We start from the raw sequence: 4873 nt of genomic DNA on the forward strand, positions 1-4873 counted from the left end.
ATTGCTTTTCTGAATGGCAATCTTGAAGAGAGTATTTATATGTCTCAACTAGAAAGGTTTGCAAGCTTAAACGACCCATTTATGGATTAAAACAAGCATCTCGATCTTGGAATATAAGATTTGATACCGCAATCAAGTCTTACGGTTTTGACCAGAATGTTGATGAGCCTTGTGTATACAAGAAGATCATCAACAACACTGTAGCTTTCTTGGTATTGTATGTGGATGATATCCTACTCATTGGGAATGATGTAGGTTTCCTAACTGACATTAAGAAGTGGCTAGCAACTGAATTCCAAATGAACGATTTGGGAGACGCTAAGTTTGTTATGGGGATTCAAATCATAAGGAATCGAAAGAACAAAACACTAGCCTTGTCTCAAACAACTTATATCGACACTAGCCACATTTTATGACTATGAAATTTGGCAAATGGATGTCAAGACTGCTTTTCTGAATGGCAATCTTGAAGAGAGTAGTTTTATGTCTCAACCAGAAAGGTTCATTAAGCAAGGTCAAGAGCAAAAGGTTTGCAGGCTTAAACGATCCATTTATGGATTAAAACAAGCATCTCGATCTTGGAATATAAGATTTGATACAGCAATCAAGTCTTATGGTTTTGACCAGAATGTTGATGAGCCTTGTGTATACAAGAAGATCATTAACAACACTGTAGCTTTCTTGGTGTTGTATGTGGATGATATCCTACTCATTGGAAATGATGTAGGTTTCCTAACTGACATTAAGAACTGACTAGCAACTGAATTCCAAATTAAAGATTTGGGAGATCTGGGATTTAAATCATAAGGAATCGAAAGAACAAAACGCTAGCCCTGTCTCAAGCAACTTATATCGACAAAATGCTTGTTAGATATTCGATGCAGAATTCCAAGAAAGGTTTACTACCTTTCAGACATGGAATCTCTCTATCTAAGGAACAATGTTCTAAGACATCTCAAGAAGTTGAGGATATGAGACGCATTCCGTATGCTTCAACAGTGGGCAACCTGATGTATTTCATGTTATGTACTAGGCCTGACATTTGCTATGTAGTAGGGATTGTCACTAGGTATCAATTAAAGGTATCCTCAAGTATCTTAGGAGAACGAGAAACTATATGCTTGTGTATGGTGATAAGGATTTGATCCTTACAGGATACACTGACTCTGATTTCTAAAGTGATAAGGATTTGAGGAAATCCACTTTGGGATCACTGTTCACTCTTAATGGAGGAGCTGTAGTATGGCGAAGCATCAAACAAGGATGTTTCGCAGACTCCATAATGGAGGTCGAATATGTTGTCGCTTGTGAAGCAGCAAAAGAGGCGATGTGGCTTAGAAACTTCTTAACTAATTTGAAAGTTGTTCCAAATATGACATTGCCCATCACACTTTATTGAGATAACAGTGATGCTGTAGCAAATTGCTGATCCGTTTACAAAGGCTCATACGGCTAAAGTGTTAAAAGACCGTCTAGAAGGTCTAGACCTACGAGATATGTACAGTATAGTCTAGGACAAGTGGGAGACTTGTAAAGGGTATAGTAGTGTATGCCCTAGTTTATTGTATTTGTATTTTATTGTACAACCCACTGTTGCCTTTAGCTTTTGTACACCCCACTAGAGTTTAGTTCAAGTGGGAGTTTGTTGAGTTTTATGCACTAAACTCATGGTTTGTAAACATAAAACAAATATTCATTCAATAAAGTTGTTATTGACAGAATTGCATTAACCCAAATCTAATAAACTAACATCCGAGGTTATGTCATGTAACTGGAACAGTATATAACAGATATACAGTATATATTTAATATACAATGTATATATTTGATATACAATGTATATATATACAGTATATATTCGATATACAGGTGGATAATGTTCCAGTAGTAACCTAAAGGGTTTATAGTATATGGATAAGGCTGGGTACCTTATCCTGGCAACACAATGGATACTGTTGTAATGCCCCGCATTACCTATAAGGGTATTTTTATGACTTTATATTATTATTGTTTTTTTAGGTAAGCTAGTCAAATCTAATTAGCTTTATGTCAATAAACTTTAATCAATCTTAGTTAATAATTGTAGGCTTCTAGTACTCTAACTAATTAAGCTCAAGTTAATTTTATTTACTTATTAAAAAGAAATTTACAACAAAATTTAGTGATTCATCTTATCAATGTTTAATTAATTATGTATGTTAATAAAACTAAATATGCATAAGAGATTAATAAGATTAGCGAGATTATAATTGTATTTAAGTAACAAAATTAACAATACTACTTTAGTAATTAGATAAATGTTGTGAAATATGGTAATTGTAATGGTAGCATTATTTGAGTATTTATAAAGTTTCATACATTTTATCCAAAGTTTTATTTTAAGGTAATTAATCAAGTAAAGCCCCATGTTACCTTTATTTTACTCTTTATTTTTCTACCTTAATTAAATTAACTTAATTGGGAGAATATAGAAAGTGTTACTTAACTCATAACCATGATTAGGCAATATAACTCACCTTCCACTAACCATGATTAGGCAATATAACCCACCTTCCACCCAAGAGACACATGTAGTAATTAGGTTAGTTAGGAAGACCAAAAAACACTAACAATCCCATTAAGTAATTGGCCATGCATGAGGAGAGACAAGAAGTTTGTTCCATCTTCCAAGATTCATGTTTGTTTCATCTTCCAAGCCATTCTCTTTAAGTTACCTATGTTTGTTTCATTCATTTTCCTCAAAGAACATTTCTAAAGAAATCTGAAAATTTCCTCTCAATCATCTATCCTATGTTTTAAATCACACCTTAGAGGAGTTGTGGTTGCTTTTCCAAGTCCCTTCAAGGATCGTTCATTGCGGTTTTGTCTTTTCGGTAAGAACGGTTTCTTTTAGTCTAGTTTTGTAAGTAGATTTTTCCTAATAATTTTTATAGAATCTAAGCATGTTCATATCCATTTTCTAAGGTTTCCATCATCATTTCAAGCTCTCTTAGTTGCTGGAAATTTTCTCTTTTTATTCTTTATGATAGAGAGGAAAACGCACCAACGGTAAGCATCATTCTTCCTTGTGTAAATTATTTTAAGGGTTCATTATTAAGATAAAATAGGTACTGTTTAGGCCTTATTTTTGTTGATTTGAGATCTGAAAATCCGAATTTAAAAAGTCCTAAAAATGTTCATAAAATGCCTTCATAACGGTTTTTAACGGTTTATGTTATTTTCATAGTTTTAGCTTGTTTAGTATCAAATTTTGGATTGTTAATTCTGACTTTTTGAGACCATGACCAACACCTTTAAACTAACCTAAAATGTATTTGAATGTATTAAAATTGATTTTTATGATTAGTTTTACCTACGGTTTAAAATTGTGAAAACTAGTGCTATGTGTTTTCTCTAGTTTTTTTGTAAACTTGCAAAATCAGTAAATTATTTTTATCGATATTATAGTATATAAATCAGAGGCTAATATGAAGATTTAAAATTACTTTTCACAAATTTATATATATATTTTATGATTATTATGGACTAGGTTAATTATTAATGGATTTCTACTAGTAGAATAGTGAACATATCTAGTTATGAGAACTTATTGGAGAAAGCTTAGTTTAGGTAATTGAGTCCTAATTTTAGTTGTGTTAATTGTTATTAGGAAGCTTTAAGGAATTTCTTTTAGTTTGCGAAGTTCAGGTAAGTGGATTCTATCATAAGTTACGGCCTTGTATGTTTTGTTGTATTATTGTTTGATTGTAAGTGAATTATGTTTTGTGTTGCATTGTTTTGTTATTGAATTATGTTATTCATGTTGCTTAAATATATTTTGTTATTGAATGGTGATGGTGGTTAAATTTTATGTAATGTTATGATTCTATGGCTTTCTCATGTCATTTTAAGTATGTTTAATAGCAAATCATGTTTAGGTAAAGCATGACATAATGTGTGATGCATTGCATTCGTAGTGAAGTTAGTAGTCTTATGTGTCATGGATTTAGGTAAGATTAATGTTATGCATGAAATACCCAAATTAAGCAGTTATGTTATGCAGCTAGATTTATGATATGACATGTATGGTTTATGCTAAAGGCTGGGCCCTAGGAAACAAATTAGTTCATGTTAATGGTATTTATGGGGGTAATTACCCTATAAATATTACATGCGGAATTGACGGTTATGGTATGGGGTATTTCTGTATAGCATGGCGCCAAATTAAGGATTTAGATATGTAAGTTTATGCTAGCAAGCATAAGTATCTTAAGTTAAGTTGTTTGTTGGTTTATATGTTAGGTTGAGGTATGCATGCATATAAGCATGATGTGTGTGTTTGAGCATGAAAGGTTCCTTATGATGGGAACTACTTACTGGGTATTTTTTTTATACCCATTCCATGTTGTTTCAATTTTTTTTACAGATAGTTATATAGTTGACGAGAATAACGTCGAGGATGACCTGGGCATTGACGAGGAGGAGATATGAGACATAGTTGAATTTTATTTATAATCTATACTTTTAATTATGACTATACCACATTTTTACTTGTTTCATTTAAGGATAGTAACTTTGTAATTTCCACTGCTAAAGATTTATAAGTTAAGTATTATTAAGTTATCGTTTTCATTTTTAGATGAAAAATACAAGTTTTTATATTATTTTATTTTAATAAAATTATGTTTTATGAGTAATTATCTCAATCTTATATTATTAATGACATATAAAAAATTGGGGTCATTACAATGGCCCACTTTGTAATAGTTACAAATAACTTGATCCAGGTCGTTCATGTGGAGACATGCGAGTAGGGGTATCCTATACAATGAGTTTGTATAAGATCGGACCACGAAATAATTAATCTTTAGTTGTAATACCGTTAGCTGATAGA

General features: G+C 31.8%; 1 long non-coding RNA gene across 1 annotated transcript; it reads left to right on the plus strand.

Moving 5' to 3' along the window:
• The first annotated feature begins 2672 nt into the window (after window positions 1-2672).
• Window positions 2673-4602, plus strand: LOC111024509 (uncharacterized). The gene is made up of 4 exons (XR_015789031.1): window positions 2673-2873; window positions 2965-3048; window positions 3650-3687; window positions 4406-4602. It is a non-coding gene; the product is annotated as an uncharacterized LOC111024509 (long non-coding RNA).
• The last annotated feature ends 271 nt before the right edge of the window (window positions 4603-4873 follow it).

The sequence above is a fragment of the Momordica charantia genome (assembly GCF_013281855.1).
Source record: "Momordica charantia cultivar OHB3-1 chromosome 11 unlocalized genomic scaffold, Mcharantia_2.0 BLBB01000011.1, whole genome shotgun sequence".
Lineage (NCBI taxonomy): Eukaryota > Viridiplantae > Streptophyta > Magnoliopsida > Cucurbitales > Cucurbitaceae > Momordica > Momordica charantia.